The following is a 26819-nucleotide window of genomic DNA, read 5'->3' as shown; positions in this document are numbered from 1 at the left end:
AAGATTGTATTGATAGAATAATAACTTAGAACAAGCAAGACATGTTGGAAATGAGATGAACTTTTTTCCTAGAATGCCATATCAAAAACCTCCCTGACACATTCATATATCTAAATGAAATTTCTTAGTAGAAAAATTAAAGTGTATGAACATGTCAGATATTTTTGACATGTCATTCCAAGAAAAATCTAGGTAAAATTATTTATGTAATCTTATAAATCATTGGCTCGTGTCAAAGCCAAACTTTCCATCTTTGAAGATGTTGGAATTCACATTCATTGAAAATATTCCCCTTACTCCCCTTCCTTTGCTACTTCATGCTATATATGAAAATCTGCCAAACTTTTGAAATACTATGGGATGAGCCTAAGGAAATAGGAGACATTGTCCTATCTTTTATACGAGTAAAGATGGAAATTGAGATCCAACCCACAGTACTATAATAACAAGCATCAGTTGAAGAAAGAATGTTGTGCTTTCCACTTCAACAATGTGTTTTAGAGCATTCTTGTGATGAAATGTGTACCCGGAGAAGCAATGGGGAGTGTAAGTATTGGAGAGAGAAATGTATTAAGGGGCTGCACAGTCAAGAGCTGGGTGGAGAAGAGGGGAAGAGGTTCATGGTAACCATACCCTAATATCTCCCAGGATACATCTCTAAAGTTAGAAGGTATAGCTTTAGTTTGGCAACACTTACTTTGAATAACTTTATTGTTACTTTGAATGTACACTAGCTGGCATACATTAAAATGAAATTTTGTTGCATACAGTTCTCAAAGAATCACCACCTCCAATATAAACTAAATAAACATGACAAAATAAATAAATAAATAAATAAATAAATAAATAAATAAATAAATAAATAAATAAATAAATATTTTTTTTATTAGGTGCAAGCAAATAAAGGACTGCACTTGATTGGATCTTGCTGTATAGTCTTTGGGTTTGGATCTGACAATTCTGTAAAGGTAAAGGTAAAGGTTCCCCTGGCACATATGTGCTAGTCATTCCCAACTCTAGGGGGTGGTGCTCATCTCCGTTTCAAAGCCAAAGAGCCAACGCTGTCTGAAGACATCTCTGTGGTCATATGGCCGCCATGACTAAACACCGAAGGCGCACGGAACACTGTTACCTTCCCACCAGAGGTGGTCCCTATTTTTCTACTTGCATTTTTACGTGCTTTTGAACTGCTAGGTTGGCAGAAGCTGGGACTAGTAATGGGAGTTCACCCCATTACGCGGTGCTAGGGATTCGAACTGCCAAACTGCCGACCTTTCTGATCGACAAGCTCAGCGTCTTAGCCACTGAGCCACCATGTCCCTTATAGACAACTCTGTATCTAATATTTATACAACAAGGTAGAAAAAGCATGGCTTCTGGAGTTCTTTGCCAACAATACTGTATTTGGTTTTGTATAACAAAGTAAGGTACAGAATCTGTGTGTGTGTTGCCTTATTTAACCTATTTTTGAACTGGAGTTTCTTTTATTGGTTTCCCCCCCCCCACCCAAACATACAAACCAAATTTAGTTGAGTTCATTCTGTTTTCAAAGTTATTTTGCTGATGGATCCACAGGCAATAGAATCTTGAAGTGTTTTACATGTTTTCTTTCCAAATGTCTTCAGGTTGGAAGCTAGAACAAGGAAGGGAATAATAAAAAGCATTTTGCTTTCTTCATTATTTACAAGCAGTAAACATAGGGAAGCATCTACTTTTTCTTTTGTGTGACAAGCTAATGCAGTGTGTATGTATTTCTACTCACCAGTCACCCAGTCTGTTGAATGAATGCACTAAGCAGCATAAGTCAGACACTATATGCTCCACTCCAAGTCATGTAACCAAGAAGCCTGGGGCTTAGAAAGGAACATTCAACAATATAGTTAATTCCCAATTTATGACAACTGGGACCAGAATTTCAATCACTAAGCAATTTAGCCGTAAAGTATGACTGCATCACTTAGTGACAGCAATCTCAACAGTTCCAGTTGCTGTTGTTAATTGAATCTCACATATGTTAAGTCAGACAAGTTCCTGCTGGCTTCCCACAACCAAGTCCATGTGAGAAGCCACAGAACATTGCAAATCCCAGGTGGTTCATAAGCAGATCAGTAGACCCACAATTGGATTGTTTTTTTCCAGGTGGCAAAATGTGTTAGGGAAATGTGTTAGGGCAGTGATGGTTAACCTTTTAGGTGCCAAGTGCCCAAAGTGCGCAGACAAATGCACACATGTGTGCCTGAACCTCCAAAATGCAATGCAAGTGTCCCCAGTCCTGCGCCCTCCCTTCTCGGCATCCTGTTTTGGGCCTGGAAAGCCTCCTGCACTAACTTGCATCCCTGCACATGTGCCCCACTCCACCCACCCCACGCATGCACGGCAGAGACCCGAAGTCCTGGCGGGGGGCACATGTGCATGCGCGGTGGAGTTGGGCTGGAGCAATGGCTGGTGTGCTGGCAGAGAGGGCTCTGGGTGCTCCCTGTGGCACACATGCCATAGGTTCACCATCACGCTGTTAGGGAAATGAAGGAAAGATACACAAGTGTGCAAGGGAGACATGGCAAAAGTCAGGAAGGTTGTGTATGGTTGTATGAGGGTGTGGGAATGTGGGGAATTCATTGATGATTGTACACAAGGGTGCGGGGGAGGCACAGGGAGGCTCAGGAAAGGTGTGCTAAGGTGTGTACGAGAAGCACAGAAAGACTTATAGGATAGGATGTGTGGGTTGGGGAGACTTATACCTGCCCTGCTGGCAATAGCAACCTGTCATTGACTTTCTAGATAAACCAACTGGAAAAGTTGCAAATAATGATTACATGATTATGGGGCACTACAACAGGTTGTAAGTGCAAGCCAGTTTCCAAGAGTCCAAATCACAATCCCATGGCTGTGGGAGTATTGGAATAGCCAGACCTACAAGTAACCACCATTTGTTCAGCACCATCATAACTTCAAACAATTGCTGAATAAACATTTGTAGGTTGAGAACTATCGGTATTCAGAATTACTGCCCAAATGCCTTTCCCTTAAGGTTGTGCCGGGGAATTTGTTTTCACAGTTTTCCTCCTAACTTGAGTTAGATTAACGCGATCTCAGTTTTTTTATACTCAGTTTTCTTCTGCCAGCTTCTCATATATTCCAAACCTTGTCCTGTTTTACTCAGTTTTCAGATACTTGTCGTGCTAGGTAGAATGTTGAGTTCCTTTACATAATTTTGGAAAAATGAAAATACAACACGTACAACATTTTCGGCTGACTTATTTTTGATCTATTTATTTTCCTATTTTATTTATTATCAATTCTTTGTCCATAGCTTACTCATGAGTTTTAATTTTACACTAGGTGTTTCAATTTCCAAACCAATTCAGTTCTTGCCTTTTCCCCAATTATGCTACCCACTTAATAATTGTATCACAAATCAATAAAATACAACCTATCCTAAATCAGTGCTGCAGAAATGCTTTCTTTCATAATGGGTAATCTACACATATTTATTACCATGGTAGGAACTCCATAGCAACAAACTCATACAATTAAGGCTATGTACTATTATACTGATTACAAGAGAACATGTACTAATTAAATATACATTTTCACAACTTAATTTCTTGAATCACGAATGGGGGAAAGCACAAAACTGATGTGGTGGGTATATTATTTGAGGAAAGTTGTGGAAAGTCGCTCACTGAGAGCCTGCTATTATAGTAGGCAAAAATACTAAAACAACGGATGGCCAAACATAGCAACACAAATTCCATCGTAAGAACCAGAGCTAGCCCATAAATCTCAGATAAATCCCTTTATAGCCTTAGCATTTTAATGCCTCAAGCAAGATTACTTCACAATAAAGAAAAGGTTTCTGTTTACCAATTTTTGGCAAGAGTTTAAGCCAAGGCAGATATGAACAGTTAGAGGCCTAGGTCTGGTTTTATAGTTCATATTATTTTGCAGTCGTAATTTATTCCCCCCCAAAAAAAGTCATAATGAAATGATAGCCTTGCAATAGCAGTTAAACGACTGGTGGTGTTACAAGAAATACAAGATTAATCAAAGTTTCTGTGTTCCAAGTTAGAAGTTACTTCTATCTTGCTGGCTTTACAAAAGCTTGCATTCCTTAGACCGAAGGAAACTGAGCCTTACTTTAGAGGTGACATGAAAACATTTTATAGAAATACCAGATGGAATACATTGTAGATTCCGTGTTGACTTAGGAAGAAGCCTACATCTAATGGATGTTCCTCAAGAATAGCCTCTTGAAGTGCTCATTATAGTGGATAAGATTTGAGACTGCAAAAGCATAAAGGATGGTTGCTAGATCAAACTGTAGAAGACAAGGCTTTTAGCCTCATTATAACAAAGAGTTGGAGGAAGTAGGCATCTGATAATCGGGCCATGTGCAGCCGCTAGAAGCCTGAGATCATCACGCAAAAGGTAAAGGCAAAATGGCCAATTTTCAGAAGTGCATTTTTTTCTGTAACATGCTTTTGTTTTGGGGTTTTGTTTTTTTAAAAATAAGGAAGGTAAAAAAAAAATAAGGGATCTCTGGGAGGCAAAGCATTCTCACTTCCACTTTTGTCAAACAATCCAAAGCTGTAAAAATGGTCAATGTTGTGCCACCAAACTGGAGATATTTTGCTGAAGAATTTGAAGGGGAGGCATTATGGTGAAGGCTAAAGGTTTTAAGGATACCCATGAGAACAGTTTGTCTCCTAAAGGCTTCTTATTACCATTCTCATTATAAAAAATCTAAGCAGCTCAAAATAGGGCAAAAAGTTTGCTCTTTTAATGTCACCACCATTTTGGTAATTACCGGCAGCCCTCCAACTGGTCCAGAGAACTAGTAGCTAAAAGTTTCCCAGCCCTTCTTTTCAATATTAATATTTTTAATTATAATCATCATGTCAGGGTTCCAAGTAATAGATCCATTGCAAGCAAAGACTCCGAGGCAGGTGGATTCCTCAAAGAATAGCTTTATTGGAAATATCGTATCGGCACATATCGAGTCGGTGAAAACCAACTCCGAAGGGCCCCTTGGTTTTCACCTAATTAAAAGTAAATGTTTTTTCCTCAATCCCAAACAATCAGTCACGTGACCCAATCAATGCAGCTTCCACAGGTCTGGTGACATCACTCCTCCTTCCTGCAGCCAGGTGTGAGAACGTCCTTGGTTCCCAAGAGAAAGTGTTTTATTTTGACTACACAACCCCAGCTATCTCTAATCCCCCCCTCCCTATCCCTCGCTCCAGTGTGGCAGCACTGACGCCTCAAGATAGCTTTGACCAGGTCAGCTTCAGGGTTGACACATCCATTATTTCAAAGGTGGGCAATTCATTTTCCCAAGCGCATCACGAGAAAATGGGACTGCTGTGGAGGGCCAAATCAATAGGGCGGTGAAAGTGCATAGGCATGCATGCAGGCACATTAGGGGTGAAATGCTCTGAAATCTGCTACCGGTTCACTTTGCTACCAATTCGCTTCTCGCGTGCATGCGTGGTGTGCACCAAATGCATGTTTCGCGTGTGCATGCACAGTGTGCGCCAAACACACATTTCACGTGCATGCACACTGCAGGCGCTACCATGTAGTGCTGAAAAAGGAGGATTAAGAAGCATTTTCTGAGTCTGCAAAGTAAGTAGAATAGTGAGGGTGGGGAAACAGCTGTGCCACGTGATTTAGATTCGCTCGAAAGCAGGATTTCCTGCTTTCTAGTGAATATAAATCGTGCGGCACAGCTGATCATTGGAAATACCAATACGACTGAACCAGCAGCATTTTTTACTACCGGTTCGGGCAAACAAGTCTGAACCGGTAGCATTTCACCCCTGATGTGCACATATGTAAATTTTAAAAAATAGCAGTCAACTTCAAAATAAAAGCAACCCATGTGGGCCAAACGGGGACAGCCAAAGGTCCAGATGTGGCCCAAGATCAGAAAATGCCCAGGTCTGCATTATTTCATCAATTACCAGGGCATTATTGAGAGCATAGCTCTCTATAGCAATGCACAATTAAGATAAAAATAACAAGAAGAAGAAAAAAGCAATTGTGTCCCTTATTCTTCTTCTTGTGCCATATCCGTCATCGGCCGTATGAAAAAGTGCTGCTGAGTTTTGTCCAAACCAGTCCCTTAGGTTTTGAAGCCATGATGATGTTCTTCCGCCTGGACCTCATTTGCCTTCAAACTTTCATTGGAGGATTAAGTGAAGGATGCCATATTTTTCTGGGTGTCACATCACATGTCCAAAATTGTGTCCCTTGTAAAAAAAAACAAAACCACATGATTTGTCTGTGATTAAGTCGTGCTGTTAATGGTAGGAAAGCTTTAGTTCATAACTCTATCTTCCCAAAGCATAATTCATTGAAATTACAACAAATGCTATAAATGAAAGAAAGTAACCTTGTATAGAATAGTGTTTATCTATATATTAAACAATTTTTTATAGCATCCGTCTCACACCCAGTGCGGACATTATGCTATTTATATTTTAATTTTCTGCCATGATACTTTGATTATAGTTGATATGGCTTACTGAACAGAGCTCAAGATTTGGTCCATATGCTACATTTACAATCGCTGGTTGTCAAGTAGACACAACTGGTAGGATATTGCACAGCATCACATAGTCTGTATAGCCTGAAAACTGTCCTGAAAAATTTTACCTTCTTAGCTAAGCACTTTTTGAAATCTTTATTTGTAAGATAATAACCATCCTGGAGCTAGACTGACATTTATATTGTCTATGCTTTTTCTTTCAATGAACATTTATAATTTATGTGTTTATTATTTTTAAGACTGTAGGCTTTATTGCATGATATTATTTAAGAACCCTTTTAATATTCTCTTGTAAACTGTTCTGGCTCTTGGATGAGAAAGAGCAATATAGAAATAAAATGAGAATAGTATCATATTGTATTGTATTAGGTTATATTCAGTTTGAAAAAAGTCCCTTTCTCGTTATTATTGGGGAAAAAAAGTTTTGTAGCATGGGAAATTCAACAATAAAATATTTAGGACACTTTTAAAGCAATCTTTTGTTGTGAATAGGCTCCAGACTGAACTGCTCTTACAGCCATATCTATTTTGAGAGCTCAGGGCAAGTGCTTCTGATTTTGCTCCTGTTTATTGGAACTGGAACAAAACTGTGGATTTCTTTGAATTGCTGTGGTCCACAGAACTTTTGGACGACCCATTTCCCAGTGATTAGAACTTTTTCATTCTACAGTAGTGGTCCCCAACCTTTGCGGCTTGGCGGGAGAGGGTAACTGTGCCATGCAAGTGGTGGGCCGTTGAGTAGGTGTGCAGCTCGACTTGCACGAGCAGCAAGCCATCGCGCATGAGTGAGTGCCCACCAGCCCGCCAGTAGCACAAGTTTGAGCTGCTTATGCATATGCGCTCTGACCAGCCGCTCTTATGGCCCAATTCCAAATAGGCCACAGCCTGGTTCAGCCTAGGGGTTGGGAGACTCCTGACCAGCCACTCATGTAGCCCAATTCCAAATAAGCCATGGCCTAGCTTTGGCCCGGGGGTTGGGGACCCCTGTTCTACAGTGTCTTTGGCTTCTAGGATCAAGTCACATTTCTCTTTCATATTCTTATTCATATGCCCATAGGTTCACTATTTTATTCATGAAGCACATATCATCTTGTATGGATTCTCTACAATTTCTCTTGTCATTTCCCCAATTCAATTAGCAGAGAAATATGCCACCAAGTTCACAATTATTTGAGAAAATGCCCAGGAGAAAAATTGCAATCTTACAGCTTCACAACTCACAGAGACTTTTAAATACAAGATCAGAATGGTAGAAATAGACCTGGGAAGATTTCCTAGGACTTCATTGCTTTTTGGTATGCATTGACGGACTTCTGGAAGATTGAAATCTCACTCAATAGGTTGTATGCCATGGCAGAAAAGGCATCCTCTCCTGGTCCTGTTAAATGTAACCCCTTAGAAGACAAGACCCACAGCATTCCTCTTTTTCCAGACCCAATGGGATGGGAAGATATAATTGGGCGGTAGCCCCTCAAAATTTTGGAGGAGTCACAAATTTTTGGAGATATGGAATAGAGAAATCTGAAATAATTGGACTTTAAATAAAGTCCAGTGTAGATAAGGAGCTTATAGAAAATACTTAAAATAGAAAATAGTTTTAGCATTAAAATTAATTTCTGGTTGAGTTGAAGGTACCAATAAAGAGAGTATTTGTAGCTCAGGGTTGAAATGAGGGAGTCTCTGAGCTTGCTTGTTTTTTGCAGATGTTTCACTACCCTAATTAGGTAACATCATTAGTGCTAAGAAAGAGTACAGTTTGCTGTCAGATTATATTCTAAGTGGCTTGCTTGTTAGTGTTGGTGGGGGTGGTCTTAGAGAGTCTTTGGTTGGGCTGTTTACTGTTGGCTTCTTTGGCAGTTTCTTGATTGGGGTATTGTTTACTTGATTGTTGGTCTGATACAGGGGTGATAGTCACTTACCTTCGCTACCGGTTTGCAAATATGAGCGCAGAGCTTCTGCGCATGCGCAGAGCATCAAAAATGCGACATGATGACATCCGGATGGGTGTGCGGAGCCTCCCACAGCCGCCGCTACAGGTTCGCCTGAACTGGAATTAACCGGCTGAATACCACCACTGGTCTGATATTAATCTTGGAGTTAATAACCTATACTGATCTGGGTGCTGATCGCTGGTGCAGAGGTGCTTGGGTCTTTTTGTTCCTGGGCTGGATGATAATTTATTTTGCATAGTCTATAGATGTTGTTTATGTCTGTGTCTATTGATGGCTGATTTGTCAGAGGGCCAGGCTTTTCCCTGGCATTTTTGGACTCGTCTTGGTCTAGATGGTCACATTTTTCCATTTGAAACTATGGTTAAATCTGTCTATATGTTATGAATTTTATTTTTAAAAAATCATCATGTCTTCTGAACTGCTGGCTGCTTTCGTGGATGTATTCTGCCAGTCTTCTGCCTGTTTGTCTTACATAGTGGTTGTTGCAGTCCTTACATTGTATGTTGTAGGTCACTCCTACAACATTTTTTCTTTTTTCTTTTTTTCTTCTGGGGTTGTTGGATGTTTTGGTCTGCTTAGAATGTTTTGAAGGGCTTTAAGTTGGCTTGTGTGCTATGCTGATTCCATGTGGTTGTAGTAGTCTGTGGTGGTTTCTGAAATATTCTTGATATATGGTAGTGTAATTCTTTTAAGGGTTTATGTTGGTTGTGTTGTATTGGGTTGAATGGTCAGGGACTTTTTGACAAAGTTGTGTGGATATCCATTTTGTTGGAATATGTTGTATAGATGATCTATTTCATCTTTCCAGGTTGCTGCAGTGTGTTTGGGAGGTTGGGTTGTTGCTTTGGTAGTGGAGCACCTGGTTAGTATGGATGGTTTTTCTATAGACTTGCATTTCTAGTTTGCCATTGTGGTCTCTGCTGATCAGAATGTCCAGGAAGGGTAGCGAGTTGTTGTTTTCTTCTTCTCTAATAAACTGGATTCCTTTAAAAATGTTGTTAATGATTCTGTGGATGTTCTCTTATTGGTCCTTTTTTATTATGGTGAAGGTGTCATCTACATATCTGATCCATACTTTTGGTTGTATTTGTGGAAATGCTATGATATCTATACGTTGCATGATGACCTCCAATATAAGTCCTGAAAGCAAGGATCCCATAGGTGTCCCTTTAATTTGTGGGTAAATTTGTCCATCAAATTGGAAGTATGTAGTTAATCCAGGGTGTTTTAATCTTCATGTATTCAGTTAAGTCAGGTGTGCTGTGGATCCAGGTGGTCATGGATTCTTTGGCTAATTCTGGATCTATACATGTGAACAAGGCTGTTACATCAAATGAGACCATGATTTTATCCTCATCTATAATCACATCCCTGACTGTTTGAAGACAATGTAGTGGAGAGTTAATGGAGTCTTTGCTTCCTCTTGTGAGGTGCCCATGCTTTTTTGTTAATTCTTTTGCAATGTTGTATGTAGGGGTCCCTGGTAATGAAGTGATTGGATGGAGGCATATGTCAGATTTGTGTATTTTAAGGCAACTCTAGAAGTGTGGGAGGATGGATCTACTGCTTCTCATCCACCACCGTTCCTCTTTTGTATTTTGACCTTTCTTAGTGAAATCACTGAGGGTTCTCTTGATCTGATTGTCTAGTTTTTGTATTCTGTTAGCATTGACTGGGAGATAGGTTTCTTTGTCCCCTAGTATTTCTTTTGCTTTTTGTAGTTATTGTGCTCTGTCAATAATAACTGTGATTCAGCCTTTGTCTACAGGTAGGATGATGACCCTATTGGCCTTCCGAAAAGCAGTGAAGACCTGGCTTTTCCAGCAGGCCTGGGGCTGTTGATCTCACTCTTGTGATCTGGCGAGATCCGGCCATGAATGGCGTGAATGAGTTTTTAATGTTTTTAATGTTTTTAATTTTTAAATATTTTTATAATGATTTTTTAAAATGTATTGTGAGCCACCCTGAGTCTTTGGAAAGGGGCAGCATATAAATTGAATTAATTAAATTAAATTAAATGATGGTCTGGTTGTTTTTTATGTTTCTGAGGGCTGCTTTGTCTTCTGTGGTAAGTCGATTCTGTTCTTGTTTTCTTCTGATCTGTGGAATGATGCTTTGTCTAATGTTTTCTTAGACTTCTGTGGCGAGTTTAGTGGTTTTAAATGCCCCTTCTACGGCTGCAAAAAATTCTAGGTGGTTGGCATCACCTATTTAAAAGTTGAATTCTTTTTGTAGGATCCTGTGTTCTGCAGTGGATAGTGGGCAGCTAGACATGTTGATCACCACTTCAGGCTCTGGTGTTTCTTTGGTTCTGGAATTGAGTTTAAGTAGTTTGCTTTGCAGTTCAGTTTTTCTTTTCCCAGTATGTCTATGGGATGTATTTATAATAGTAGTTGCCAATCTCTCCATGTGCTCTACTGTGATAGTCTGATCCAACTATTCTTTGAGGTTTGCTATAGTGTGCAGATATTTGTTTAATCTGAGGTGCAATCAGCACCCAGATCAGAATAGATTAACTCCAAGAATAACATCAGTCCAACAATCAAGTAAATGATATTCCAATCAAGAAACTGCTAAACAAGCCAACAGCAAACAGCTTAATCAAAGAATCTCTAAGATCACCCTCACCAAAAATGACAGGCCAGCCACTAGGATATAAACTGACACTCCTTACTAGGACTGATGATGTTACCTATATTGGGTAATGAAACATCTGCAAGAAAACAAGTAAGCTCAGAGAACACCAAGGACCCCTGAGTTGAAGGTGTTTATAATTTACTGTTCCTCTCTATTTGGAAGTTTCCCCTTTTTAAAATAAAAGGGAGATACTAAAATACTTTCATATATGTCTTGGGAAAAAGAAGTCAATTTCAAACTTCTTTGTGAGGGATTGGGTCTAGAAACGTTGATGCTTTATGTAAGCACCCCAGATGAAGTAATTAATGCTGAGACTTAACTATTTTCTGCCTACTTATATATTTGTTTTAATGGCCATCCTCACTAAGCCAAAACAAGTAGATTCCAAGAACTGAATAACTGTTCAGACATGATCTTGAAAATATTCAACATCAAATTCCTAAGGGAGGAATTTGATAAGAGGTTTTGCCCTAATTTTATGATTTTAAGAATTTGGGTAGAAAGTAAGTTTCTACTGTAATAACAGAACAAACTATCAATCAAGTACAAAGTTGTGCTGAATTATAAATAACAACTTTATTTATAATTCCACATTCCAAATGGACTTTCGAAAGAAGAGAAAAAATGTGATGGAGAGAGATTAATAAATTCTTTACAGCCTATTGGTTAATCTTCCTTCCTTCCTTCACAATGAAAAATCTAACTTTACTGTTAGATATGGTTGCTAAAAGCACCTTTGAGAATGTTCCAAGATGTCATTCATTCCTATTATTCTGCCTGTACCAAATAATATTTTATTTCCTCATGGCCTCGGGGATACAGTGATTCAGTTTGTTTCTGTATCTTCCTTCTTGATTCACAGTTATATTTGGTTTCTCTGTTGTACCAGATTTTCAGTCAACTTGCTGACAGCTCTTCTAAGCTTCAGGATTGTATGTATGATTTACTTGACTTATCACTTTTCAAGGCCGTTGTTGAACACAAGTTTGATTTGAAGTAGGTGGTAGTTAGTTTAAAGCAAAAACACAGATTGAAAAAGTACCAACATTTCTAGTTTGCTAAATATTTAATCCTGAACAATTTACAGCCTTTATTCTCTTACTGGAAGGAAGCCATACTAAACCCAATAAAGCTTACATTTAAGTAGACAAATATAGAACTATGGTGTAACTCTATGGAATAATGGAATAACAGAGTTGGAAGAGATCTTGGAGGTATTTTAATCCAATCCACTGCACAAGCAGGAAACCCTCTTGTTACTGATGCACACAAGCAGATTGATCCCCTATGATAGATTTAAATACAGATTAATTTGCCCTCCACATTCCATTTCCATTGTTGTTTATAGTCTCCTGCCTTTCTGATGGAGAAAACAGGGGCATCACTGACTAAATAAGGCAAGGTGATAGAGACAAAGGGGGGAAGACAGACACTTCAAATAGGGGGAGAAAAAAGCAATACATTTTAAAGATTTTTTTCCCCCTCTTTCAAACAGAAAACAATGCAGAGCATATATTGCAATGGTTTAAATGGGACAGGTTGAATAATTTTGGTTTACAATCTATTGGTCTTTCCAATCAATGGGATGGATTCAAAGTCTGTCAAAGTTGTGCCACTAAAATCAATGGGATCTGTTAAATTTAGTTCTGTTTATTTCAAGTGGAAATCTATTTCAAGGTCTATCCTAAACACAGTCAAGTCTGCAAATAGGCAGCTTTAGTGACTGGTGTGACATTGGTATAGGTCACAAAGGTGGAAGAGTAGGTGCCCTTTGATAGGAGGATAAGGGTCATCTCCTTGGGAGTTTAATGGCTTTATGACTTCATCCCTGCAGGCTAAAGTGTCAGTTACTGTCAGTTATCAGAGTGAAGATGCCTTCCTAGAGACAAGTTGCTCTTCAATAGGACTCCTGGACTCTGTGGAAGCTTCCTTTCTTTTACAACCAACTCTCAGAGGGGTAAATGAGGGTGAGAGTTTGGGTTAGGTTTAGGGTGGGGTTAGGAGGTTAGGACAAGGGTGAGGGTGAGAGGGTGAGAGGGAGGGACAGGCTGAGAAGGATGATGAGGTTGAGAGTCAGGGCCAGGCTCAGTGGGAGGGGACTAGGAGGATAATGGGTATGGGGAATGGGAGGAAGAACAGGTAAAAGGGGAGGGGGAGGGGAGGTGGAAAGGAAGATGAGGGGGACAAAATGGTGAAATAGGATGGATGGGAGAGGGGGAAGGAAGAGGGGAAGGGGATAAAGGTGGAATGGGCCAGTAGGAGAGGGGAAGGGAGAGGAAGAGGGACAGGACAGGCAGAGAAGGGAGGGTAGACACAAATAGGAAGGCAGGAATTTGAATGCCTTTATGACTTCATCTAGGCAGGTTATTATCAGAGATAAGGGATAGGGAGGGAGAGAGAGGGAGAGGGATGGGAAGGAGAGGGGAAGAGGTGAGAGGAGGATAGGAAAGAGGAAGAGGTGGGGGATGAAGAGTAATGGGAACAGGGAAGAGAGAGGCAGAGGCAGGGAGTTCAGGGGAGATAGGAAGGAGACAAGGAGGGGCACAAAGAGGTAGAGTGGGCCAAGAGGCAAGGGGAGAGGAGGGAGGGGGAGAAGGGCAGGGGGATGGGACAGGGTTGGACAAGAAGGGTGAGTAAAAACGCATGGGGGGGCGAATTTTAATGTTTTCATAACTTTATCCATGCAGGTTATTAGAGAAGGGAGAAGGAGGGTGAGGAAAATGGAGAAGAGAGAGGCAGAGGCAAGAGGAGGAGGGAGAAAGGTAGGAGGAAGGAGAGGGGGACAAATAGTTGAGTAGCACAGAGAGGAAAAGGAAAGGGTAAGGAAGGGGAGAAGGACTGAGGAAGGACAAAAGCAATGGAAACCCCATTGCAGATGTCCTTGATGTGTGAAATCAAATACTTTTGTGTAAGCATTGAACAAACTTGGTGTAGTGTTTTCATAATTATCATGATTTTCTTCACTTACATATTGCTGAATAGTTTTCCACCAATTTTAATAAAGCTACATTATCCATGTATAGGGTACTTCCTAAACAGTGGTGAAATCCAAATTTTTTTACTACCAGTTCTGTGGCTATGGCTTGGTGGGCGTGGTGTGGCTTGGTGGGCCTGGCAAGGGAAAGATACTGCAAAATCCCCATTCCCTCCCACTCCTGGGGGAAGGATATTGCAAAATCTCCATTCCCACCCCACTCTGGGACCAGCCAGAGGTGGTATTTGTCGGTTCTCTGAACTACTCAAAATTTTCACTACCAGTTCTCCAAACTGCTCAAAATTTCTGCTACCGGTTCTCCAAAACCTGTCAGAACCTACCAGATTTCACCCCTGTTCCTAAAGTATAATATGTTAGTAGTTTACAATCAGGGGGGAGGGGATGACATAGACAGTTTCCACATTATGGTGCGTAGACTGAATTGATCCTTCCCCTTGTAAGCAACTCCATTGCTGTAGGATTACCATCACTCTATCTCTGTCTTTATCATCTCTATTTCTAATCTCTGTCTCTATCTCTATCATCTCCATCTCTATCTCTACCTCTATCTCTATCATCAATCCAAGTCTATATAGCTAGCAATCCACCAGAAGGAACTTTTGGCAAGGAACATAATAAAAGCACAGTACACTGAAAAGACACTTTAAAACAATAAACAACATTAAGACCCTGATAAACTTCACATTCATCTATGAACCATCACTTGCCCGCTCCATCAACATTCTCTTCCCAATGTTCTGGAAGAAAACCAAATCTTAACTGCTGACTTTTTACAATCTGATGTCTTCCTCAGATTGCAATCTCAAGATTTTTGTAAAATGGGGAACTTTGATTTCAAGCAGCAAGTATTACTGTGGGAGTTGCTGCATTCTGCTGATTTTTATTTTCTGAGGCCTTCTATACAAACTATTGAAAAGGCAATTGGTTTGCCTAACTCTTTTTCATTACTATTTTTTTCACAACCATTAATAGTAAAGGGATCCACTATATGTTATAGAATTCAGGTCCTGTATTGTCCCTGCCAAAACATCTAAATGGACTATTTCATGGCTCGTATGGAAATATCCCCCAAATAATGCCTGCTATGATATAAATCAATTATACTTCTGCACTACATTTAAAGTCAAAAGCAAACATTGCTGAGTCTGCAAACAAGGAATGTGAGGAATGCTACTGGCTTTAATGAGAGAATAACTTAAATGGCTTCAGGAGATGACTAAAAATTTAGCCCCTAGAGCATTAACCAATGCTGAGCAATTAGGACTGTTTTTTGTTTATCAGCATTAAGACTACATTCTGCCAGCTTGTAAATATGCTCAGATCAGCTGGTTTCTCACAGATATCTCTAATAGGAACTGTTGGTAAGTGGCACTTACGATCAAAACTATCCTGCTGCATTTTGGTTTGCTGTTTCAAAACCAAAATTTCCCCATTATAAAACAGAAGCGGACTTTAGCTACATACTGTAGCCCTTAATTCATTGGCCCTACTGTTCAAGCACTGAATAAGCCTACTGGATAATTTGAGCCCTATCTTAGATCATTCTTCCCAGTCTTTAGAGCACTTAAATGAAAAGGGGAGGAAGGAGTGTTATGTACATTATTGTGAACTCCTAGGACAGGGGTGTCAAACGCAAGGCCTGGGGGCCAGATCCGGCCCGCAGGGTGCTTAGATCTGGTCCTTGGGTCCACCCTGGAAACAGTGAAGGACTGGCCCGCAGTGCGTCTGCCAGCAAAAATGGAGCTCAGGACGGCCATAGGACGGTAGTAGGAGGCCATCACAGCCAGAAACAGAGCTCGCGAGAACAGCATGCAGTCCTCCTGAGCTCCATTTTTGCTGGAAGAGGGTTGTAGGAGGCCATCGCAGCTGGAAACAGAGTTCAGGAGCCCATTTTCATTGGCAGAGTGCTCAGACTACCACAGGCACCAACACAAGTAAAGGCAAGATGGCCACGCCTACCCCAGGCCCCTGAGGTCAAACACAACCCTAATGCAGCCCTCAATGAAATCGAGCGTGACATCCCTGTTGTAGATGAAGGATAGGATAAAAATCTACCCTACCCTCCAAAATACCCCACAAACAACAAACAAACAAAGCAAACTACAGTGAACATTTAAATAAAGAATTTACTGAAAACTTACTATTGTTTATATTCTTTTTTTTCTTTTCCAAAAAAATATTTTTATTAAAGCTTGAACGCATATATACCTACACCAATTTCTTGCTTGCTAGGACTTCTGTCATGTTTCTGCACTTTTTTCCTATTTCACAATATTTAAGGAGGTGAATTTTGATTATTTTTTCTACCTGTATTTTCAGAAAGTGTTTGTTTATTTCTTTGAAATATTTCTAGACTGCAAACGCTGGCTTACTTAATAAAGTCACAGAGTAATTATTTGGCTTCAATGCACAAATCTTTAAAAGCTTTCTGAAAAATGAAACTCACTAATCTCCTAATCATCCTTATGTTTTTTTATATCCTTTCCTTTGTTCTAGCCTCAAAACTATATAATCTAAGTTGCACAACTTATGATTTATAATATGTCCTGTCAATCATCTATTATAATCAGCTGGATGCTTTTGGCAGAGATAGCTAATAGTTTTGGGGCTCAAGCTGTTCCATCCTATAAAAGTAGGCATTTTTGAAGGTTTAGATAGATTCCTTCATCACAGTTGAAGTTTATCTCTGTAAGGTTGTCATTTAAACATCTGCTAGTACCGGTATGCATATCATTAATTGTTCATTGGTTTGGGATCATGTAATTCTAAAATGTTTTAATAGCTACGGGAAATATTTTGATGCATTTTATTTATTTATAAAATGTATTGGCCGCCCATCTTATCATAGGGTAACTCTGGGTGGCTCACAGTTACATCTAAGCTAAAACATAAAAAGTTAAAAACAAACATTTAAACCAAAGGTGCATGGGAAGGGCGGGGGTGGAAGGTGGAATCTATTATTAATCACTTGAATTGTGCTGTTCCATCACTGGGCCCCCAAACTGATTGGCAAAGCCATGTCTTTGGCTTTGCCAATCAGTTTGGAGTAAAATGCTCCCGGTTCGGACCAGATCCGGTAGCGATGGAGGCAGGTGGTTCGGAGAACCAGTAGCAAAAATCCCTGCCCCCCCCATGCCCAGCTGAGCTGCGTGATCATCGGAGGCTTTTTTTCTTTTAAATGCCTCTGACGAGCCAAGCTGAGTTGCCTGATCATCAGAGGCTTTTTAAAAAATCATTTTTTTCTTTTAATTGCCTCTGATGATCCAAGCTGAGTTGCCTGATCATCAGATGATCAGGCAACTCAGCTTGGATCGTCAGAGGCTTTTAAAAGAAAAAAAGCCTCTGCCGATCAGGCAACTCAGCTGGGATCGTCAGAGCCTTTTGAAAGCATTTTTTACAACCTCTTCACCAAAGAGGTTGTAGAAAAAATGGTTTTGAAAGTTAAAAAAAAAAAATTGGCCATGCCCACCAAGTCACATTATCCCCCCCCCGACCAAGCCACACCCACAGAACCGGTAGTAACAAATTTTAGACTTCACCACTGCTTTAGGCCCTTGCAAAAAGATAGGATGGTTGGAGCCAACCCCATATCAGGGGGCAAGATGTTCCAGAGGGCAGAAGCAGCCTTCCTCCTGGACTCCACCAATCAGAATAATTGGGTTTACGGGACCCACATGCCTTCTCTGCCAGCATGAGTGGTATGTACCAGTCCCAGTGGGATGAGATGGTCATGCTATGAATGACTTTAAAGGTGATCATCAACACCTTTGAATTGAACCCGGAAGCTGACTGGTAACCAATGCAGCTTATGAAGCAGTAATGTTACAGGGGCCATTCTTGGGGGGCCCAAAACTATCTCTGCACCAGCTGCATGTACATATTTAAATGCTAACTCTTATCCAGAGAGCTTTAGGTGCATGTGGAGTAGAATGAACTCCTGAGTAAACATGCATAAATGGCTAGAAAAGGGTTTGTGAGTTCCAAGTGAAAGAAGAATTATTAAATTAAATTAAATTAACAGTGTTGGAAGGGACCTTGGAGGTCAACCCACTGCTCACATATAGGAGACCTATACCAGGGATTCGAACTGCTGAACTGCTGACCTTTCTGATCAACAAGCTCAAAAAAAACGATTGATCAGAATCCAGGGAGTGAACAGAACGAACATTTAATATTAAGTTCTATCATATGGTTTGAGAGCCAGTTGATCTAATAGTTAAGGCAGCAGGCTAGAAAGTAAGAGACCATGAGTTCAAATCTCACCTTAGCCATTAAAATGAGATTTGACTTTGGGCAAATCATTCCCTCTAAGCCCAACTCACCACACAGAGTTGTTGTTGTTGTTGTTGTGGGAAAAATAGGAGGAAGAAGATGTGAAAGGCCTTTGGTGCTTTCTGAGCTTGATTGTTTTCTTGCAATGCTTTCATTACCCAAACTAGGTAACATTACCAGTACTGGTAGAGAATGCTCTCAATTTATATTCTAGTGGCTTGCCCCGTCAGTGTCAGTGGGTTTTGGTGGGTTTTTTGGTTGAGCTGTTTACTGTGGTTGTGTGGCAGTTCTTTGATTGGGGTATTTTTCACTTCTTGATTTCATTTCATTGGGGCACCTACCATCTGGAACGGGCTTCCCCCGGAGTTACGAAACATCCAAGACTTACGCATATTCCGCCGTGCCCTGAAAACATTTCTATTCCAACAAGCTGGTCTGGCCTAACTCTCCCTTTTTAATTGGCTTTTAAACTGGCTTTTAAATCGGGTTTTAGACCTCTTTAGATAAATTTGGATGTTTTAATCTTTGAGCCTAAATTACTTAATCTGTTTTTTAATAGTTTTTAACTTCTATATGTATTTGTATTTATTATGGCTGTTCACCGCCCTGAGTCCTTCGGGAGTAGGGCGGTATACAAATATGAAAAATAAATAAAGAAAGAAAGAAATTTCAAACCAGAACTACAAACATTCCCCTTTATCAGAGGAAGATGTGTTGGATAGGATTTCCACCTTAAGCTATTTGTAAAAATAATACATACATACATACATACATACATACATACATACATACGTATGTATGTATGTACGTGCATACGTACGTATGTAAGTAAGTACACATGTGTACTAATATAAGAAGATGAACTTCTCTTGTAATGGAAATTCATAGCCTATAGGAGATGACCAGGCTGAACCTAAGGGAGGTGTCAAACATGCCATCAGTCATGAATCACTTCATGCTCACAAGAGATCTAAGTCCAGCCCAGCCCACTTTGAATTCCTTTCTATTATTAACTCCCGTTAATTTCCCTTGATTGTTAGTGGTTCACACACTTGTGTAAGCTTATGCTTACAATAAATCTTTATATGCAATAAAACTTTATACACTTGGAACTCCTGCTTTCCCTCATGCTGACATAGCCTTACTCATCATTTGATCCTCCATTAAAAAAAAAATCTAAGTTATTTCAATTCATTTCCACCTCAAATCCATAATAATCCTCTACATAATGAGCAGCTCCTGGTCATGTAGACGTGTTATATCATGTATAGTCAAATTTTGGCAATCTATCTTCACAACTTTGGGAACAATCCGTAAACAGGTTTTAAAATGCTCAAGGAAGAATATCTTCTTTAGGACCATGGAAAATGGAAGACATATTTTGGAATAGTGGCAATTCTGTCTTCTTTTCAGATAACATATTTATCTTCCTCCTATTCATTTTTATGAACAAGCATGGATGCGTCTGTGCAAATAAGTCTGGGGAATTTATATCTGCTCTCACAAGCATGACAAATAATCATGGATGATACAAGTTGTTGTTACCATAACATATAGAGGGCATTAGATTGCTTACTTTTAATATTTCTTATCTACCTACTCCTCTTTATCTGGTCTGCTAGTTCAAGGCTAATCTCCACAGTCATTGAGAACTTTATCTGTGGGAACATTCAGATATTTGATCTATCACTTGTAGGCTGAAATTATACAGTCAAGCAATTGAGATACCATATGATCCTGGCTGTTGTGCCTTTAATCTTCCAGGGGTGCTTGAAATCAACAGTGCCTAACATATGTATAAATTAAGAAAGTGCAACATCCTGAATGATAATTCTGCTGTTCATACATATATACTCTTTTCTATCCCAAGTATTAATACTGATTGGGGTTTTTTAAAAAAAAAAAAAAGAAAAGAAAGAAGCAGCACTTATGATTAGCAAAGACTGTCCTTATCTCTAAATCTAAAGCAGACAATGCTGAAATATTGTGCCAATCAGACTAGGTGAGTGGAAATAAAGAAATATCTCTTTTTCTTTTCTTTTTTCTTTTCTTTCTTTTCTTTTCTGTTTTTTTTTTTTTTGTGTGTGTGTGTGTGTCTCCTACTCCCTCTGTGTATTTCAAACATTCTCTGGCACTGTGGGTTTTTTCCAATGATTGATATACATTTTCCCCAGAATAAATAGCTTCTTGAAATGTGGGAAAGACTTTAGAAATCACATTCTATTTTAGCCTTAGCACCACCTGCTTAAAGATTCTTTTTGGACTTTTCTGTGTTGTGATAACTTAATATCAAAAACAGTCCTACAGAGGGAGAGATCACAGAGAATCTTATCCCTGACCTCGAAGAGGTAAATCTAAAGAGTCCCGTGGTCCCTAAAACTTAAGAAATACCTGGAATAATATTGAAAAACAACCAAGTATGAATGAACATAGGTACCAAACTCATATTTGAGGCTATATCTTCATAACTGTAGCAAAAATCAATACTTCTCTGTGCTTATTACATTTATAGATTGTTATTTTAGATTGTTATCCAGTACAGTGGTGGGATTCAGCTGGTTCTCTCCGGATCCCACGAACCGGTAGCAGTGACTGTGGGAGGCTCCGCCCACCCACCCGGACGTAATACGTGACTACTGCACATGCGCAGAAGGCCGTGCACGTGCGCAGAGGTGGCCCATGCAAGTGAAGTGAGCGTGCGTCAACGCTCACTTTGTGAACCAGTAGGGAAGGTTACTGAATCCCACCTCTGAATTTAAGGTCCCTAAAATAAGGGCTAGAAGATCAGTTTATGGATTACTGTAGTGAATTTGCAAAGAATCTATAGAATAAAATCACCCATGCTCATCTGGACATTGGCTGGAAGGTACGTCAGAGATATCTTGCAAGATATCCTAGGAATAGTTTGAGCTTGTCAATCCTGAAGTTTTGGGTATGGTTTTCTGCAACGTAAGCTCTGCCACCTGTACTTTGGATCCCTGCCACATCTGAGAGATGGCAGAATACTGAGTATGGAAACTACTTAAGGCATCATTATGAAAAGAGACAATGTCACTTTCTTTGAAAGAGGTGTGGCCCTCCTGATTTATTTCATTTGATTTCAACACCACCCAACTCAAGAGGTCAACTATGGCTGTTTTGTGGATGATCACTTACACTTTTTCTTATATTTTGATCTTGGTATTTCTGAATACCATCCACATCTAATTAACCATCTATCCAGGGGTGGGTTCTACTTATCTTTACTACCGGTTCGTAATGGGGCTCCGTGCGCGTGCGCTCTTCTGAGCATGCACAGAAGCTTCTGCGCATGCGCAGAAGTGTTCTGATGATGTCAGGGTCGGTGGGCGGAGCTTCTGTCCGGTTTTACTACCAGTTCTATAGAACCAGTCCGAACCAGGGGCAACCCACAGCATCTATCAGAGCTAACACTAATGCTTATTAAGTAATCCCACTACCTTAAAAATATAAGAACATTGTGACAAAGATGGTTTGAGAGAGAGAAATGGATTTAATTACAATTATTTGAAGCACAGTACAATGCTAGTACTAATATATTGTACATTGCACTATATAGTTCTAATGTAATATTAATATAACATAAACTGTGACCACCATTCCACCCCATTTAATAGTAAGAAATGTCAAAAAAGCTGATTTCAAGAAATGAAGAAATAATACATTTAATAATTGTGTTACATTTATTAATGGCAAAATCAAAGTTTCTAGAAAAGTCCAGAAAGAGAAGTCAGGAGATTGCTAAACATAATAAAAATCATTAATACAGAGTTGGAAGGGACCTTGGAGGTCTTCTAGTCCAACCCCCTGCCTAGGCAGGAAACCCTACACCACTTCAGACAAATGGTTATCCAATCTCCTCTTAAAAACTTCCAGTGTTGGAGTATTCACAACTTCTGGAGACAAGTTGTTCCACTGATTAATTGTTCTAACTGTCAGGAAATTTCTCCTTAGTTCTAGGTTGCTTCTCTCCTTAATTAGTTTCCACCTCATTGCTTCTTGTCCTGCCTCAGGTACTTTGGAGAATACTCTGATTAATCTCTGGTTCCTTTACTGAACTGAATAATTCACAGGTTCAGAAGTTTTACCAGAAGCAAACCAGAACTGAGTAGCTAAAATTGTTCTACAGTGCCGGATATGGGCGTAAGGATCTTGCTACTTCCATCACAATTATGAAAGCAATGTTGCATTGCTCATTCCACTTCTATTGTATGTAGATGAGATATTATGACACATGTATAAAAGGGGCGGTTTGAATTGCGACACAGCTGTCAACATTTTGACACCACTTGTCCGCTTCTACATATACAATAAACTCCAGCAGTCTGGTCACATCCTCTTTCCAGATTTGAAAGCTGCTGGTTTCTACATACTGGGTTCATATGCAAACACACAGATATAAATCGTATTTTGCTATGGTGTTCCCAAACAAATGTACTTGTACCATATCACTGAACTGAAATTATAGTCATTTATCGTGCCATATGCATACACAATCACAAAAATCACTTTTTGTGTATGTAGATATGCTTTCTTTGAATGGAAACTGTGGTGGTTCTTCTCTTTTTCTGCCTTGATATTGGTGGCAATAGCACAGTATCTGACTTAAGTGACTATTGTGCCTCCAGCAAGCTGGATCCTCATATAATCTAATGATAGTCAATACATGTTTTATATATTTTTCAAGTCCTAAACATTCCTCCAGGCGTTTTCCTATAAATGTTTGCCTCATGATTGATGGTACACAGCGAACTCTAGCAAATGGTTGATGAACATAGATCTGAACACATGTTATATACCAGTGATGGCTAATCTTTTTGCCGTTGCATGCCAAAAGCAGGGGAAGTATGGGGGGTCATGCGCATGTGTGCCCACACCCATAATTCAATGCACCCCACTCCCCTGTGCATGCACGCGTGACCCCTCATGCTCTAGCCCCTAACCCTAACACCTTTCTTTGACACATGGTGGCACAGTGGGCCTGGTAGGCCCATTTTTCGGTCTCCCCAGGCTCCAGAGCCTCTCTTGGAGGCTGGGGAGGGCAAAACCGGCCTTCTGCACCCCCCGGAGGCTCTCCGGAGGCCAGAAATGGCCCATTTGCCAACTTCTGATGGGCCAAGAAGGCCTGAAAATCAGGTGGCCAGCGCATGCATGTGCGCCGGAGCTGAACTAGAGCAACGCTCGTGTGCCCACAGATATGGCTCCGCGTGCCACAGGTGGCACATGTGCCATAGGTTTGCCATCACGGTTATATACAGTATGGGACTCTATCTTGATGATGCTGGAACAAAATTACAAATCATGTTGAGTAACCAAAACATGGTAAGCCAATGTATCGTGCATGCAATAATTGTCTTTCCAAGTATGACTCAAATTTATATTATCATGTCATTCCTTATACTTGGCATGTTCTTTCAGTTACAGTTACTAGGAATATACAGTATTATTCTAATAAAATATTGTATAATTAAAAATCTATTACCCTATTCCATGCATATAAAATCTATTATCTTTCTACCTCTCTATTAAATGGAAAATGTAATATATCTTTTGGATATGAGATGGGTGAAGCAATTTTATTCCTATATTCTCAATTTTCACCTTGGAGGATTTTTTTTTTTATTATTATTATTATTTTGTCTTTGAGAATTCATACCAGGCTTATAGCAAGACGCAAACAAATAAGCATGAACTGGGAATAATTAATGAAATTAATGGCACAATTATTATAATTGTGTTAAAAATTCTTTAAACACTAATAAGATTTTGAGGCAGGGGATTAAAATTACATTTGGGAGTAGGAGGTCCAAATATATAGGAGGGCTATAAAGATGAATAATGTTGCATGATTTTGATAAATATGATTTTGACCTGAAAAGAGGTTTGTAATGACAATACCCACCTAAAGTTAAATTGCTGGTGTTCTTTAATATCTGTGGGAGAGATTTGAATTAATGTTTTATTTTGTGGTCCTCTACCACTTGCATGAAGTTCTGCCGATTTTCCCTAGTTTGGTACTTTCTAGTTGTGTTGAGGCTGTGACTGATTGTATTGGGATCTGTTTTTTCATCATCTTTCTTTAGAAAGAAATTATCTATTTATTTATTTTATTCAATTTATATCCCGCCCTTCTCCTAGTGGACTCAGGGCAGTGCACAGCCAGAACTAAAACACATATCAATACAAAATTTAAAATTGTTAAAAGAATTAAATAACTGTGGCCCAAAAATTTAAAACATTGAAAACTAAAACCCATTTGACAATTTAAAAAGCTAAAAAGACTAAAAAGGGGGGGGGTTCACACCAGCCCTGCTTGATGGAAAAGAAAAGTTTTTAGGGCACGGCGAAAAACCCGGAGATCCGATATCCTTCCTATCTCCGGGGGCAAATTGTTCCAGAGGGCAGGAGCTGCCACAGAGAAGGCCCTCACCCTGGGGGTCACCAGCCGACATTGCCTGGTTGACGGCACCCTGAGGAGTCCCTCTCTGTGGGAGCGTACTGGTCGGTGGGAGGCTATCGGCGGCAGAAGGCGGTCCTGCAAATACCCAGGTCCCATGCCATGGAGCGCTTTAAAGGGGGTGACCAACACCTTGAACCGCACCTGGAAGACCACTGGAAGCCAATGCAGCTCACGCAGGAGAGGTGTCACATGGGAGCGCCCTGTCGCTCCCATAATCCCCCGCGCAGCCGCATTTTGCACCAGTTGGAGCCTCTGGGTACTCCTCAAGGGGAGCCCCATGTAGAGAGCATTGCAGTAGTCCAGGCAGGAAGTGACGAGCGCCTGAGTGACTGTGCGTAAGGAGTCCTGATCCAGAAAGGGACGCAACTGGCGAATCAGGCGGACCTGATAAAAAGCCCCCCTGGCCACGGCCGTCATATGCTCTTCTAAAGACAGCCGTGAATCCAGGAGGACACCCAAGTTGCGAGCCCTATCTGTGGGGGCCAATAACTCACCCCCAATAGCCAGCGATGGCACCAGCTGGCTATATCGGGATGCAACAGCCTCTCCTCCATTCCTGCCTATAATGGTCGAGAGTAAGAACCAGAAAAATTCTATATATTCCCTGAAAAGGCAGCTAGGTAATCTAATACAGATTAGTTGGTTTTTATACTATGGAGGAAAGGTTGTTGATAATTTCTAATTTCTAATGGAGGCCAAGGATGAGGTAGAGCTCCCTTTTAAAGTAGGGCTTTACATTGAAAAATTGGCATCCACAGCAATGGTGGGTTTCAAAAATTTTTTACTACCGGTTCTGTGGGCGTGGCTTGGTAGGTGTGGCATGGCTTGGTGGGCGTGGCAGGGGAAGGATATTGCAATATCTCCATTCCCACTCCACTCCAGGGGAAGATTACTGCAAAATCTCCATTCCCTCCTCACTCCAGGGCAAGGATACTGCAAAATCCCCATTTCCTCTTGATCAACTAGGGCCTGGGAGGCAGAGAATAGATGGGGGTGGGGCCAGTCAGAATTTCTACTACTGGTTCTCTGAACTACACAAAATTTCTGCTACCAGTTCTCCAGAACTGATCAGAACCTGCTGAAACCCACCTCTGATCCACAGGTTCCAGAATCCCAATATTCAGACGGAAATCATCCTTGCTTTAACCGAGTAAAGCATTCATTCATTTTCAGAGCTGTAATGGTAGCATTACTAGTATTCCTGTGGAAGCTTAGTAATATACTATAAATTTGAAGAATGTTTATATAGTATGTGTTTATACCCAAGTGCAGTATAATCAAACAATAAAAATAATATAAGCAATTTAATCCATATTCATTACTATTACTTTCTAAGCACCTTCTAGAATGCCTTTTGAGGTTCTGTTAATAACATCCCATGAATTACAATTTCTATTTATTTATAGCAAGAATTTCAGTGTGGTGTGTGTAACAAGGAAATTATACTTGTATATATTCACATATAACATTATCCTTTGCTTATGAACAATCCTAAAAAATGTCATGCACAAAATCATGTGCATAAAATATTATGTGAAGTAGCAACTTCCCTGCTCAAGGAAGCCAAAAAAAAAGCAGTACAAAAATATCAGATACATTGACCTACTTCATATATTGTAATTTTTATTTTTTATTTTTTGTTATTTCTTATATTTTATTGTATTTATTGTAATTTGACTGATTTTAAGTAAAAGGAGTGGCCTGGATTGAAAACTATTCCCAGAATAGCCCAATCTCAAAATAACATTTGGCAAAAAAAAAAAAAAAATGCTAATTCTAAACTTAATTTTCTGTTTGGGTCATGTTTATTCTGTGTTAAAAAGACTTTACCCTCTCTTCCTAATACTCCTGCGAGGCCTGGCTTCCAAATAAAAATAAGCTCCTTTAAAATCCATAGAGAATGGGCTTTAACAATAGAAACATGTTCCAGATGCA

At 39.9% G+C, this 26819-nt stretch overlaps 1 long non-coding RNA gene across 1 annotated transcript; it reads left to right on the top strand.

The window, feature by feature from the left end:
• Window positions 1–12990: 12990 nt before the first annotated feature.
• On the top strand, window positions 12991–19055 carry LOC148115546 (uncharacterized). Its single transcript, XR_015731970.1, has 2 exons — window positions 12991–13096; window positions 13827–19055. It is a non-coding gene; the product is annotated as an uncharacterized LOC148115546 (long non-coding RNA).
• Window positions 19056–26819: the final 7764 nt, after the last annotated feature.

Source organism: Pantherophis guttatus, chromosome 2 (genome assembly GCF_059756535.1).
Source record: "Pantherophis guttatus breed Tessera chromosome 2, ASM5975653v1, whole genome shotgun sequence".
Taxonomy (NCBI): domain Eukaryota; kingdom Metazoa; phylum Chordata; class Lepidosauria; order Squamata; family Colubridae; genus Pantherophis; species Pantherophis guttatus.
Note: the sequence above shows the minus strand (reverse complement) of the source record. Positions and strands in the feature narration are given on the sequence as shown.